Source organism: Fukomys damarensis, unplaced genomic scaffold, assembly GCF_012274545.1.
Source record: "Fukomys damarensis isolate Sample0158 unplaced genomic scaffold, DMR_v1.0_HiC HiC_scaffold_14, whole genome shotgun sequence".
Taxonomy (NCBI): Eukaryota; Metazoa; Chordata; class Mammalia; order Rodentia; family Bathyergidae; genus Fukomys; species Fukomys damarensis.
In genome coordinates, this window is record NW_022900926.1 from 29,097,076 (window position 1) to 29,113,139 (window position 16,064).

Consider the following 16,064-nt stretch of genomic DNA (forward strand, 5'->3'; position numbering starts at 1 on the left):
TTTGTTTTTAATGGAATGTGCTGAATGTCTATAATTTTGTTCAGATGACTGCAGAACCTGGAAAGCTGTTGCTGCTATCGATGCATAACATACTATTATTAGTCTTTTTATATAAATATAAATATAGATATACATATTTATACAAATTGAATTTTGGGAAATTTTAACGGTGCTGCCAACTTTGGAAAAAGTCATCCCAATTTGCTATGTTGAGTTGGCATTGTACAGAAATGGACAGCCATATTGGTCTAGAAATGTTAATTTATTTATTTTTATTTTTTTATTTTTTTTCCATGTGTACAGGGGTAACGCACTGTATTAAATATGTAAAGTCATATCTACGTGGGTTTGATTACAGAAACTAATTAAATATTCTCTAAATAATGAAAAAAAGAATAAGATAAGACTATAAGAGGGAGAAGCAATTTAAATATGTTTGGGGACCATTTTCATCTCCAGAATTAAGGATGATTTTAATGTTACATCATTGCCTTTTCTCTTTTACTTTCCTTTTTAGTTTTATTTTAGGATTCCGTATTTTTAATGTTCATACAGAGATTTCTTTAACTGAAATACTGAATAGTTTCTTTGGTCTGAAAAACTATAATAGTACACAGGATGCTAATGAGGTAGATAATAATGTGAAATAGGAAGTAAAGGGCTAAAGGTGTAGGAAAAGTGGGAAGGGTGGGGGAAAGGTAATAAGGGAGAGGAAAAAAATACGACAAACTGAAAAAATGGAAATAAAGTGTTTGTAAATGGGGAGGGGAGGAGGGGGTGAAGGGAGGGCAGGGACAAGGGGAAAAAATGAGAATCAAGACCTATTATGTAAAGGTACAGAATCCCAATGATGCATGTAACTGTATTGTACACCTAGATTGTACCAATAAAGTCAATAAAAAGAAAGAAAAAAAAAAGGGCTGGGGATTTAGGTCAGTGGTTCCACTGCTTGCCTCACAAACTCAAGGTCCCAAGTTTGATTCCCAGTACCAAAAAGGGGGAAAGGGGTAGGGATGTAAGTTAGGGTAAAGATCTTGGCTTCCATGCTCAGTAGGGTGCACACACACACACACACACACACACACACACACACACACACAGAAAAGAAAAGGTAATGTCTCCCTTAAAACTCCCCAGATGCTACTCCTCATGTCTACAAAATACAGACTTTAGGTTTCAGCCAAAATGTCACCTCTTGGAGAAATTTTTGTTGGCAACACCTTTTTCTCCACATCAGACACCCCATCCCCAACCCCCGGCTAAGGAGTCTCTCCTTCAGCCTCTTGTTACATCACTGTAGTTATAAAATGTGAAGTACTTGCTGAAATTTTACATCAATGATCCTCCTGGTTTTGTTCTGCCTCTCACTCCACTACACATACTTCATTCAGTCTCGACCTCTCAGCTCTCTTGGTTTTAGTGGAAACCCTCCCACCACTGACCTTCATGCCAGAGGATGGAGATGAGCCCTTCCTGGAGAACTGTGGCCCTCCCACAGGAATGGCAGTGTCTCCAGCCTGAGGTGGGATTCCTGGGCTACATTTCTGTTTAGCAGAGGTAGCTTCAAGATGCAAGACAAGTTACCAGCAATCTGAAGTAGGAGGCCTGAGAATGGCCAAGGGGAGCCATGATTCCTTTCCCTTTCCAGAATGCCCATATTCCTGGCATCTCAGGAGCTACACTGAGCTAGTTTGGCTAAGAACGCCCTGCGCCCATTCCTGACTTCCTAGGCTCTGAGCTTGTCACTTGGTGCACCCACACTGTGGGTAAAGATATGAAGGGCGCCATCCACGTTTTAGTTGAGTGACCTTTCAAGCAGTATGCTTCTATGACAATAATAACATTCACCTGGCACATATGTTTACTCACATCTATTACTGGAAACTGCACTGACCATTCCCACACAAGCATGTCAGTTCTCTAAAGATGGTGGAACTTCTGAGCTCAAATTTATCCAAAAGCAAATGCCTGGCATCTGCTGGCAAGTGTCAAAGGAAGTCCTTGTGACCCTCTATTCCCCTCCCTCTTATCCCTCACTGCCAACACAGTGACCCTCACAGTTCCAAGGCGAGGGCCATCCATTCGCCCCCTTCTCTGAATAGACACAAGAAGAAAACAGGAAATGCAATTTAGCATTTTTTTCTTGAATACTGACTCAAAGCAAGCTTTTCTACATCCCTATGGATTATAAATACCTCCTTTCCCCTCAGTCCCTGACACACACGCAGGCCTTGCACAGGGAGGGGAGAGCCATGGTGAGGCTCTTCCAGCGGGAGGCGCTGTACTCAGACACAGGCCATGCACATTCACTGCAGCTGGAAGCACACACCAGGGACAGCCAGGAAATACAGAGCCCTTCCTGCTCGGCATGTGTGCATAGGCTCTGCCGGCGGGGGCTGAAATAGGCACGATTCTCACCACTGGGGAAACCTGTCACAGTTCTGGTGACACAGGACTCAGATTAAACTGGCTTGACTGAAAGACCATGAACACCCTTGTCCTGCCATGAACCTAAGATACTCAGACAACAGATCGACAAAGTCACTCTGGGGTCAAAGGCCATCCTCAAGAGGCAGTCAGGGCTCCTTCCTACCCTGCTTCAAGTTTGGGTCTTTGCAACGCTAGGCAGCATCTGTCCCCTTATGATCAATGTCCCCTGGGGCTCTTTGAATAATAGCAACAACAATAATACATTTGAGTGTCCCATACCGAATTGAATCTTGCATTTCAAAGTTTCTTCCACATAAATAGAAATCATCAAAACATTCAAGGGGGAGATGGTGGTTCTGGCTCAAAGATTTACCACCAAGTCAGTGGCAGGAATGAGACCTGGTCACTTAATTAACCCTGGCTCTCGATTACAAAGAGGTGGCTTGTCACTTGTCTTTGCAATCCTGCCACCAGGTAAATGCTGGGTAAATACTTTAAAGATCATGTACTAGGCACATTTTACCTTTGAAATCTGGAGTTAATGTCTAAACCAAACCACGCTGAATGTGCCTTATCTCATCTGAAATCTGGAGTTATCAAAAAAATGGATTATCCCTGATTCTTACTTTTATTGTGTTTTTGTTTTGGTGCCAGGGATTGAACCCAGGGCTCCCTGCATGCTAAGCACCCACTTTACTGCTGAGCTACACTTACACTCTCTTTCTCTCTCTCTCTCTCTCTCTCTCTCTCTCTCTCTCTCTCTCTCTCTTTCTCTCTCTCTCTCTTGCTTAATGTAACTCTAGTCACTATAAAAATGGCATTGAAAAACAATGACGAAAAACTTAGGGAAACATTAAATAAAAGGCAATTCATTTCCTAAGAGTCTGATGAGACATTTTCCTGTATGAGATATTTTCTCCACTGTGGTCTTTTCCCAGCTGAGTTATTATCAACAGTTCACTTCTCCATTAAATGCTTATTTAATGCTTTACTGTAAAATGCACAGCATGAAATACAAGGATCAAACTCATATTTTGACCTTTGAGGATCACAGTCATGGAATCCCAAGTTAAGAGGCCACAGTCAACCTGAGAAAGTAACTTCCAAACACAACCCAGAACGGATAACACAACTTTTGGCCAATAGCATCCCTGCACTCTTACAGCTGTGATTACCAATCTTTAATTGAACCCATCTTTGGTTACCAGCAGTGAGCAGAGTACTTCATATGTATCTATCTCATCTAATTCTCCCAATTATCATGAGTACTCTCTCAATTTTAATGATATGAAGTAGGTATAAGGAGTTTAAATAACACTGCCATGATCATAGGGCTAGGAAGTGGCAGAAATGACACTGCAACCCACAACTGCTTACTTAGTAACAGCCTTCCTAGAAATGCACATAACTCACAACTGTGTCACTTCCACCATCTTAGCACAGCCTCCCTGCAAAGCTGAACCTTAAGTGACGTACTGAAAATGTTTTCAAGGCAGTGGGAAACAAAAGCAATATGCTCTTGCAGTTGGCTGTACTGTGCCAAACAGCAGATTAAACTCACTTTCCCATTAATTTTTTCAGTTAGTCAAACATAGCTTACTTCCTACATTTTTCTTCATTCAAATAGCAGTGAGGTCTTCCGGGACATAAAATATTAGCCGTAGCCTCTCCACCCCTTCTTACCCTAGTTTACTCCTCTTTGGAGCACCCACCCACCCACGATGTTGTAGTGACATTTGCTGCACTCAAAGATTTATGGACACAGAGACTAGGCAGCACCTGGCCATATTAGATGTGATCTATTAAATAAATGGATACATTTGTCAAAAATTTTAAATGCATGAAATGTTGCTCAGTAGACAGCAGAGACCAGGGATTCAGAGAACTACCATTCATTCATATGATGCTGCTGTCCCTTCATGAGGGACTACCATCCTGTTACATCACACAGGGACTCTCTCCTGACCTGCAGCTCCTCACTGGTCCCTGCCGTGCATTTCTGCACTGCCCTGCTTTTGCTCTGGGGTTTCCTTACTCTGGAACCCCTTCCCCTATTCAAGACCAGCTCTTTTGCGACCCCATCTCCAGCCTTCTCCTCTGACTTCAGAAGAGTAACTCTTCTTCTGTATCCCAACACTTTCTTGTTCCTCTACTAAATCACTGATTTCATTTTGTCTTGCAGAAGTTTTTATGTTGTCTCCCAACTGACTCCAGGACAAGATCTCCATGCCTTATTCAGCTTTTAATTCTTACACGGCAAGCAAACTTCTTAGGTACTTAATAAACGTGCTTAGTGTGAGGGAACAAAGGATACCAGCTTTCCTCGACTCAGTGAGCCAAGCTCAGGGGGAAAGGCAGGAGGCCCTAGTGAAACTAGCAATAGAGGTAATGTTCGAAGTTCAGTGAGACAGCTGTTTAACCAAACCACTTTTAAATCTTGTCTTTTTTTTTCAAGATAAGAGTCAAAGGATAAGTCAGTTTGGTCTATGGCTGAACAGTAGTTTTTGTGCTGTAAGAGACCAGATTGCAAATCTAAAGCTGATCCGGCACTGAAAGGCACCCAGTGTTTATATGAGCCACACAGACCCCAAAGTAACAAGCAACATCAGGACATTTACAACTAAATATCACATGATAACTAAATCAACATTTGCATGGTCTTGGTATTTTCTGATAGCAACAATGGGTATAAAGGATTGAGTGCTTATTGTGTTAGAGATTCTGGGCTAAGTTCTTTCTGATCAGTGTATCACTTGTGACTCACAAGTAATTATATACAGGACCTATCATTTCCATTAGCTGTCTCCCACATCATTGCAAGTGTTAAGGGAGGCCACTAATGGGAATATAGACAGCTCTGTAAAACAGAGAGTACTAGTCCTTGGTAAACACAGTGATGATGACAGTGAAGGGTTTGTTCAGACTAAGGACACTGAGGAAGTGTCTAGGCAGTGGAGGCTATCTGAATCAGTCCCTGGGTCACAAATTCTCTCACTTGGATTCTGATAGTGTGCCTTTAGGATTACGGTAGGTCATTGTGAATGATAATGAATAAGGCTAGATTCTGGTTTTGTTGTTGCTGTTTTTCTGGTACTGGGGATTGAACTCAAGACCTTTTGCTTGCAAGGCTGGCACAGTGCCACTGAGCTAAATCCCCAGCTCTAGGTTCTGTTTTAATACAAGAAAAGGCAAATGAAGCAAAAGACCTTCTTGGGTTGTGATCTTAAAGGTTAAGCACATAAGAAGAAGCATACTGCTAACAGTTCTAGCAAAATAAATGGGGAACCAATTGGCCACAGCCTCTGACCTTCAGCACACACAGATACTCAGAAGTTAAATTCTGAGAAGCACTCACAAGAAGCGACAGTGAGCCATGGGGTTGATGTGACAGGGGAGGGATTCCTTAAAGGAGGGATTCCCAGGGGAGCTCCACTTGAGGTGAGAGCTGAAGGCTGAGGAGCAGTCGGCTACCATGCAAAGGCTGGGAAGAGACAGGGCCTACTGAGCAAGGCATGAGACCCAGGAAGAAAATCCCCAAAACAGGAAAGGAAAGCTGTAGAGTTGATGTTAGTAATTGCTTAATAAGAGCAAAGTGAAGCATCTGCCAACATTATATCTAAGTGGCCATAAAGATTCTGCTGCTCATGAGAAGCAGCCCCAATGTCTTCCTCCCTGTGACTGCTATGGCACTCGGGAGATGGATGAGAAACCCTCTCCTCTCACTCTGAGGTACCCTCCTAGCCAAAGATGCTCAGAAGCTGACTTACAAAAACCCTGAATGACTTTTGCACTCCCAAATATTTAACGTGCCAGGCAGCTGCACTTTATTACATTTGATATATGAGCTGAAGATTTCATAATAAAAATGCCTTGGGTCCCAAGGGCCTTGAAATGGACATCAGGGCAGGGCAAGGCCAACATTTATAGAGCCAGGAGAGAGTGGGCAGGAGGAAGTACAGGTACAGTCACAGCACACCGGGACTGTGCCTTTAGGTTTTTCTGTGGTACTACAGACAGAACCCAGAGGCCAAAGCATGCCAGGCAAGCACCTATAGTACTGAGCTACACCCGGGCTGGGTTTTATGCTCCAGCGATTGGGCGGGCGTCTGTGGGGGGGAAGGGGGTTGTGCACAGATGCACATGGGCGTAGACCATGGTGTGGAGACTGAGGTAGCTGGCCTGACAGAAACGTGGTGGAAGAATTCAGAGAAGAGACGATGGTCATTTGGTTTAGGAAATCTGGTAGTGCTGAGGGGAGAAACACAGACTTAAGGATGTCTTGGTGTTTCAGAAATAAATCTCTTGGGTGATGAACTTGGAGCTTTCCACATAGAGAATTTAGTCCCCTACTCAATAGCTCCAGACTAGGGGAGTGAAGCTGCAGAATAATTCATGTTCTGCCCAGAGTTGGTATGGAGGCATGTCAGCATTCCGGGGGAAAATACAGTCAAATGCATCAGGAAATAAAGCAGGTTTGGAATAATGGTGTGTAGTGCGGTGACTGAACACTCGCTATCCATATGCTTTGGAACCTGCAATGTGACCTTATTTGGGAAAAGGGGCTTTGCAGATGTGATTAAGGAGAGGACTTCCAGACGAGGTCATCCTGGATTATCTGGGATGGTCCTAAACCTAACCCTTCAGCATGTGAAAATGGGATCCAGGGAAGCTCCCAGGGATGAACACAGAGCAAGATACAAAGAGGGGCCTCAACAGTTCACTGCTCAGCCTCATCTATTCCCTATGTACCAGAAGCCTCATCACCTCCTCCTTTTCTCAAGTCCCCGACATGAGTCCAGGCGCAGGGCATGAACTTGGCTGTCCCTGGCACTTTCCAGCAGTCTGTGTAAGGCTCTAGATGAGCTCCACCCACAGACAGGTCAGCTCTGCAGCCCTCTGAAGCCAGAGCCATAGTAATAGGGAGAATCGGGTGAGAGGGCCTGGAGCAGGGAGGTGAGAACACAGAGCCAGCCAAGGGCAGGGATTCAACAGCAGCAAGCCGGCAGAGATGGGAGAGAGTGGAGAGGTTGGGAATGTCCACAAAGCCCGTTGAAGCACTACAGGGACGCCTCTCCAAGTTCTGGAAACAAAGCTCCTTGGCCTCTCCATTTTCCAGCACCTTCTCTACATCCTGCAATCCCTCCATGACCTGGGCATAAGTATACAAGGATCCTCTCAGTGTTATCACTCATCTTCCTGGTTGGGATGAGATGGATAAACTGCTAGGTTTGTTCTAGCACTGTTGAGGACAGCTGTGGCCGGTACTCTGCACAAGAGGAGGAACTGAAACCCAGTCATCTTCCCCTTGCCAAACTGTGCACCCTAGGGCACAAGGGCCCCTTCTGTAACTTGTACAAAGGTACAATCAGTGCTCTAGCAGCAGCCCTTGCCTCTCTTGAGGTCAGCCTGGCCCCAGTCCCCAAGCAGGGCCTACTGGACTGCAATGAGCAGTAGCACCAAATTATCTGCCTCAGTGAGGAATTCTATCCCCCAGAAGAGTCTCCCCTTGTCTTTCTTACCATGCACCACATGGGCCATGGGTCCTCCTTTCTTGCCAAAGTCAGCTCCTGCGAACATCACCAGATCAGCTACAAAACCATCTAAAGGAGGAAACACTACTGTTAAAACACTACGAATGTTGCCCAAAGTGTGAATTTCCTCCAGAATCTATGACATGGAAACCATAACACTAGACTAGGTCAAAGGTATATACAAAAATGTATTTATACCGAAGATATTTCCTAGGCTTCCTCACAGGGAGGGCTGCAGAGCAGTTAACCTGAGAGTTTAACATATCTGTTTGAGAAAAATCTGGACTTTTCATCCTTTACTAGTCATCCAAACTTCATTTGTAATGTACTCTTTTCTTATTTGGGTAACAAAAAAAAAAACCCAACAGAGGCGATCAGTCATATGGCTCATTAACTGATGGGAAAGTAAGCAAAAGGCGATCAATCTTTTCTTTCATCATGGTCCTTGGAACTTGATCAGGCCTCATTCTTTCCTAGGACAGTTAACAGCACCACCTTTTTTGATATAAGAAGTTACAATATGATTTCACACTACAAAACAGTTTCAACACAATGAACATGTGGGATTACCCAGACACCGAATTTACTTTCAATCACTTCTTCCTCATTTTGTTCTCAAAACAATCTCACAGGTATATACTGTTCTCCCCGGTTTACAGATTGGGAAACTAAAGCTTAGAGGAAAGTAAACACTGCATGTGGTGGAACTGAGGCCAGTTCAGGCAGAGCTGGTGCAGAGCCTGACCTGCTAACCACTAGCCTGTCCTCTCTGGAGGATGGGGAGTCTTTCCAAAGCTCCGCCCATGGGCCCCTCGACTGCTGCTGGGACACCTCCTCCCCACTATCCTGAGCACCCTCTCTGGGCCACAACTGCTATGACTGTGCTGTTGGTGTTGGGCTTAAATGAGTCTCACAGAGAGCTGTACAGTTCCTTCAACCTGCTAAAACTTTGTTTGGCTAATGAGCCTACACCTGAAAATTCAATTACATTAAAGACAGAAAAAGAAGGTCCAAACTTTCCTTGTTGCTTTTACATCTTCGTGTGTGTGTGTGTGTGTGTGTGTCCTGCATTCCATGGCCCTGCCAGAGTCCTGCTATCCCAGCTTCACTGACTCTTCATCACAGGTTAACATATGGAGATTCTCCATCTTTGATGATAGCTCTGCCTTCTTCCTAGAGTCATCAGGAGACCCAGCATTCCTAGCTGAAAGACAACTCACCCTCTTGTGTGAATGTCAGACTGTCCTTGGGCTGTGCCCCTCTAATGAATTTGGTGGACCCGGGCCTTAAGCAGTGCTGCCCACTGAGAATGCCCAGGCTTGCTGTGAGCAGGGAAGTGGAGGCTGGAAAGAAGTGCGGTCACTTGGTTTGAGTTCTATTTGCTTTGTGGATTTGAAGTTTCCTAATTAATAAAATTGATATTTTTGGCCCTGGAGAATTACCAAATTCTTCAAATAAGATAAAAAGTCATGATCCTCACAAACCAAAATTAAAATATGTCCAGATATTTCATATAAGTTTAGAATGTTCCCAGTTATGAACCCCTGGGGTTCAGGTGGTAGTTTGGATCCCTTTCAGCTCTGATATTCTATGTTTCTATTTTAGAGGAATGCACACTGCTAACCCCCTTTTCCTACCCCACAGCAGCAAAGTGAGTCTTTCTGGCCTTATCCAAGTTTGTATAATAGGAATCTCATCCATACCAGTAGCTATTGTACTTGTGGTTTGTTTTAAAAATAATGTTTTGAGATAAATGTAGAATGGGTAATAAAAAACCATGGGGGAGGTGGGTGCCGTGACATGTGCCTGTATGTAGTCTCAGCTACTGAAAAGGCTGAGGGGAGAGGATCCCTTGAGCCCAGGAATTCAAGTCCAGCCTTGACAATGTCTGAAAAAAATAATGTGAGAAATGAAGGACATGGAGGATTTAGATTAAAATAAAATCAAGTGATGGATTCTAATGTCCCAGAAGTCTAGGGACAAGATCGGTCCCGCCCCCTTACTACCCTTTTGTCTGTGACAGCCCTGGAATGTGGTGAGGTGTGATCAGCAATGTGCCCACTAAATTCATGAAGCCAACTAGGCCTTGCCATGAGTGTGCTTCCCAATCCTCTTCAGATTTATCTGCCGAGCCGATCCTGTTCCTCTACCCTGGGAAAACAGACGCACACAATAGCCTCATCCACGACTATAAAGCGGCATCATTCTTTCCAAAAGCTTGCAATAGATGAACCATTTGGTTGCCCAGAAAAAAAAACAAAAAACAAATGCCATGTGAGCTCGGGTGCCACTCTACTTGTTTTCACTTTCATTAACCTAATATCACTTAGTCATCTGCTGTTTCCCTGTCTTTATTTCATCTTAGGGATAAAGAGAACAGCTATCATTTCCTGAGTGCCCACTCTGTGCCAGACCCATGACATCAGAAATCACACAGTGCAAACAATATTTTCATTACACAGAAGCGAGAAATGCTGGTGTGGTTATCTCCTTTATACATTTTCAGGAAACTAAAGGCTTGGTATGGTTAAATAACCGGCCTCAAATCAAACAACTAGCAGGAGGCAGAGATGGGATCCAGGCCCAGGCTGATAAACCTCCCCTTTCTTTTCTCTAGCTCTGTGGTTCCCACATTTGTCTCCATGTTAGAATCTACTGGGAGCTTCTAAAACTCCTAACATTCAGGGCACACCTAAAAATCGCAATCTTTGAGGACACATGATTCAGTATCTTTTAGACACCTCCCAGGTGACTAATGGGCAGACAAGCTTAGGACCACTGCAGAAGTGACTGCAAGAATCATCAGCTGTAAGCATTCTCCAAGGAACCCAAGCGAAGCTTAAAAGTAGCCGGTAAAAGAGCAGCTAACTGAAAAGTGTTCAGGGAGTAGCTTAAAAGACACACCTGCATAAGGGAATATGCTTTCTTTAGGGGTGGTGAAAGAAATTTGATGAGAAAAGAAACTTTTGATGCAAGCCCAGATAACTCAAGTGAGAGACCAATTTTCAGGAACAGCACCTAAGAAATGAACTAAAGTACATTAAACACATCTTTCCTATTAAGTGGGTTTCCTTTTTGCTCTCTGCGAATGACATTTTTTTGTAGTTGTTTATATTGGCTTACTTCATCTCAGCTCAGTGGCTACTCTGCAAAGCAAGGAAGGCAAGGATAGGCTGATTGGGGCTGGCAATTTTTATCTCTAGTTTTCAAGGCTCATTGTTTTCCAGCTAGGTCTTTTTTTGGAGGAAACCTGGTAGTATTGGTGGCTTTAGTCCACGACAACTTATGCTAGAAGCAGGTGCTGCCCACTGCCCAATGCAGCATTCTGAGCCCAAGGGAGTGACCCAGATAGTGAGCATCTCCAGGTCCTGACAGCCTTTTGCAACATCAAAGACTGGTAGAATTACCAATAGAACATACATTAGTGCATTTCAAATATATGTATTTAAAGATAAAACTGAGTCATTTGTTAAAAAAAAAATGATAGGGGCTGGAGATTTAGCTCAGTGGTTCTACCTTGCAGGTGGAAGGTCCCAAGTTTTGATCCCTGGTACAAAAAAAAAAAAAAAGGATGCACCTTGAGACGATAATGTTAAGTGAAATAAAGCAGAATAAACCAGTAAACGTATTACTGGCTGAGAAGTAGAAAAAGGATAAACTATAAGAACTGTTGTCTCTTTCCTGTAGTGGAAATGAGCTAGTGCCATTTTTAGGGAAGCCACTGGTTTGCATCTTGAGCCTCTTGGATGTTCATCTGCTTAATATGCACTACATCCCCACATTCCTTTTTAATATGTGCATCTTGATAACACAAAGAGGCATGGTTTTAATTTGTAGTTCCATCTTTGATCTCAAGCACAGTACTGGGCACTTAGTAAGCATTACATTAATTACATGTTGGATAAATGAAGGAATATTGGTATTTAAAGATAAATCTACATCATTCTTCTAAAAAGCCAACTATGGGAGCAATATCAGGAGGAATCAGTTGGGGTTCCTGCTATAGCTTGGCAAGCTTGTTGCAGAAGCCAGGCTGGCCCCTGGGTTCCTATGCTTTCCTGGAAGTGCCCAGCCAGACCTCATCCTGGGAGCTTTGCTTCTTTATGGCCTAAGAAGAGTCTAGTCACTCTGCGTATGCAGAGGATAGTATTTGATCTTGTATAAAAAATTTAGTTAAAAAAATGCATGTATTTTTCTCAGCTTTAATTGAGTTTATTGGTACAATGTATTTTTTTTTTTATAGTTTACAATCTTTTTCCCTAAATGGTCTACGGGCCCTTATTGGATTGGAAATAATTTATTACTGCTGTAACATAAAAATGTATGAAAATTGTCTTCATTTTATTTCTGCCTGGCATACGGGTTGAGTGTTTTTCTATGATATTTAAAAAAATGTTTGAAAAAAGTGTGCTTAGAAAAAAATGAGGTGTAAACATTTTTCACAGATCTTAGATGATGTAATACATATCTATGAAATAATAGCTGTGGGAGTCTAAATACCATGCCAGCCTCCCTCTGAGATACACTCACCTATGAAAATGTTGTATCTGATGCCACCATGATAGTGTGGAATGTTTCCCAACTTTAAACAAGGGGATGTAGAGGCAGTGAATTCGGGGTAATCACTAATAATAATGAGAAAGAGGTTTGCATCTTAATTGCTTACATTCTTAAATTGTATAGAATACAAATGACTTTGGATAAAAGCAAACACCTGTGTGCACTTTCATTATGAAGATTTTTTTTATTCTATGAAGAAATTATTAACCACAAAGATATTGCTTTAAACCACCCATCTCATTTGCATGAGATGACTGTCCTTACAATTCAAGTGAGAAGCCGGCATTTACACAACCAAATATGCGTATCTGTACCCCATATGAAGGATTCTTTTAACTGTGTAAATACCAAATAGCTTCAGTGTGTCTAAGTCATCTAATACCGTTTCAAAAGCCAGCTCACAGTGGTCAAAGTCCCAAGGGAATGAAGAATTTTTAAAGTTTTTTTGCCACTGACTGAAGCCAGGCATAGAGTGTGGGCTGCTAACCACAGAGGGCCATGACAAAGAGGGCTAGTGTGGATGCATGGAGGGGCGGCACTTCTTAAAGGGAATCATCCACCATGAAAGCACCAACCTCTGCCCCTATGAAGGTGCCCTAGGGTTTTCAATAGATGATCTGTTAACAGATGGTCCCCTGTGCACATACCTTATTATTAGAAAAGCATCCCCAGCTAAGTGCTGACTGCAGACACACCTGAAAGAATGTGACTGTCTATCTGTTTTCTAGTTTACCTTTCCCTTCCACCCTATCCATGGAAAAGAAACGCAGACCCTCCCCCCACCTTTTTTTTCAATTTCAGAGTTCAAAAATCAAAGCTAGTTGTGGTAGTGCACACTTACAGTCCCAGCTACTTAAGAGGGTAAGTAGGATGAGACAGGAGGATCACTTGAGCCCAGGAATTTGAGGCCAGCCTGGGTAACACAGCAAGACCTTGCCTTAAAAAAAAGTTCCCAAATCATTTGCTCGTCTATACACTAGAATGCTCAGGTTTTTTCTCAAATCCATGCTATTCCCTTTATTAGTGGGGTGAAGGTGGGGGTAGATAGCTAGATGGATGGTAAATCTACCAAGTGCGGTCTCATTACAAAAGAAAAGGGATCTTACTGTCAAATCAAATTTGGTAAAAGTTCCAAGCAAGATCTAAGTTTTCTACACAAGACTCGTATGTTTAGATCTCTCTGGAGTTGCTTCATTCTTACTATAGTATGATGAAATACATGAAACAGTGCTCCAACTCATTGGGCAGAGTCAAACAAAGATGCTACTGAAATGCCTATAGGGCCCATGTATTACCCACATCCTTCTCCAGTGGCCTACTACTTATTTAATAGAAAAGAAATTACAATCAAAGTTTATAATCAATTTAGTAAAAAATACATTATAAACAGAAACTTCAGAAAGCTTAGGTTCAATCTTCAGGAATTATCTTTGATTCATAAATTGATGATAATTAGAATGCATTTTGCATATGCATAATGTAGAATGAATACTTTAAAAGCCTTTGCCATTCAAAAACATTTTGGCCTTTCAAGAAATAACAGGAAAAGCTGGTCAAATTTGAAAAATGAAAAAAAAATTGAAAATGTCAGTGATTCATTGACAGATATAGTGAAAGGCTTGAACTATGTATTTATCTCTAATTTGAAAAATGAAAAAAAATTGGAAATGTCAGTGATTCATTCACAGATATAGTGAAAGGCTTGAACTATGTATTTATCTCTACGTCTGTATATTATATGGTGATAAGGATCGAACATCTGCTGGGCAAACATGAACTACTAAAGATGTACTAAGCTACAAAGCAAAATAAATGACTAGCAACAAAAATCAGTTTCAATTTTTATTATGAATGTCCAAAGTGACAGCATACTATGAAGGTGTTAGGTTCTCATTGATTAAACTTCAAGAGACCACAGCATACAGCATTCCAAGCACTTTAATTTTTGACAGAGTCAAAACAAATAAAAGGATGATTAAAAATATTCTTTTAAGTGTAAAGGGTATGCATATTTGAATCTTTCCATTCTTTCCCCCCTGCAGGTATTGTGAACACTGATGAATTCCAAAACACAAATCCTGATTTGGATACTCGTAGCAAACTTTTATAACCTCTGCCTGAATAAGAAGCAAATAAGAAATGTACTTATAAAGTATGTTTACGATACAATGTAGTATGTCTGTTCACTGTCATTCCTTACTCTACCACAAGGCTTCTGGTCTACCACCCGGGTACCTACTGTTTGCAATAACAGGACAGGAAAGTTGGAGTGCAACACTCGGAAGACTATGTTGAACACTGGATTTCATTAAAGCTGCATTTAAAAACATTTTTTAATGCAAACTGCGGAAATTCAATGTTTGATGATATCCAGAGAGATAATAATAATGGATTAAAGCCACTGGTCAAGAACTACACAGTATACGCAAACTGTGTTTTAAAAAAAGCCTTGGTGCACTAAACCTATGGTTCCAATCATTTGTAGTTCCAACACAACATGACTTCTTCCCAAAAGATTCCAAGCACTTTGTCCTTTCCGTCACTGGTACTGGATGGTGCTACAGATGGGAGTATGTTGTCACTGATTTTCCAATCAATTCTGGGCTTGTGGAGGTGTGTATCTCTTACAGACGCAATACTGTTCATCTGAGTGGATCCTCAAAAAGAACAATTATGAACTAGAAACTCATAGAGTTTGTGTTTAAAATTTATAAAATTAAACCTGCTCCAACAGGTAATACAGGGAGGCATGCTTGCAACCTCTGGAATCAATCAGAAACAAATGCCTGAGAGCACAGAGCCTTCTCAATAGGTAATGACGGGTTCCTTTTAACGCTTCCTTAACCAAGATCCGATGTGATGCACATTAGAACTTTGAAGCACGTCTGTCTCAGTTATTTCTACAAGGCCTGGGACACAGGAAGCTGCCAGGACTTCATTCATCATCTTGCCTGTTGACAAAAGGAACAATAACTGGTCATCACTGGTCAATGGAATAACTTTTCCTAGTTTTTTTTTTCCAAGATAATTCCTAAAGAAGAGATGATGTCAATACAACAGCAAAATTTTCAATGTCTGATGGACTGCAGGACTCTAAGCTGCCATATTTTCTTCTAGTGCACCAGGAAGAACCAGACTGTGCAGTGGCCATCTCTGCTCATCTTGGAAGTCAGTGGACCCAGGTTCCAGATGTGATTCTGCCAATGACTAACCTTGCTGGGCCTTACTTCCTCGTGTACAGGCAGACTGAAAGGACTTCAGCAGACACTAAGAAGGTGCCATCCAGTGCTAACTTTTAATGGGCTCATGCACACCCGCCTTCTTAGCTCCTGACAGCACAGCCAGGTCCCACAACGTCGGTCTGCAGCAACGGTCAGGCTTACCCCAAACCTACACCTGGTACCTACAGTTCTAGTTTTGCTTAAGGTTCAGAACTTTGAGCTGAATTTCAAGAGAAATTTCCAAATATCTACTAGCAACCAAAGTCAATCAAAATCTTCTTAAAAGATTGTGTGATTTAGCTATTGGGTATAAAATTCTGAA

General features: G+C 42.1%; 1 protein-coding gene across 9 annotated transcripts in view; it reads right to left on the bottom strand.

Moving 5' to 3' along the window:
* Scaf8 (SR-related CTD associated factor 8) overlaps window positions 1–16,064 on the bottom strand; it is a 194,460-nt gene that overhangs the window by 24,103 nt on the left and 154,293 nt on the right. For 4 of the 9 annotated variants that reach the window (XM_010628882.2, XM_010628885.3, XM_010628884.3 and 1 more), the window contains one exon: window positions 14,441–15,472. The exons of 2 other annotated variants lie outside the window; for them this stretch is intronic. The gene's annotated coding sequence lies outside the window, so the exon portion shown is untranslated. Of the gene's footprint in view, window positions 1–14,438; window positions 15,473–16,064 lie in introns of those variants that run through there. 3 more of the 9 variants (XM_033763306.1, XM_010628880.2, XM_010628886.3) reach the window with 3 other exon arrangements.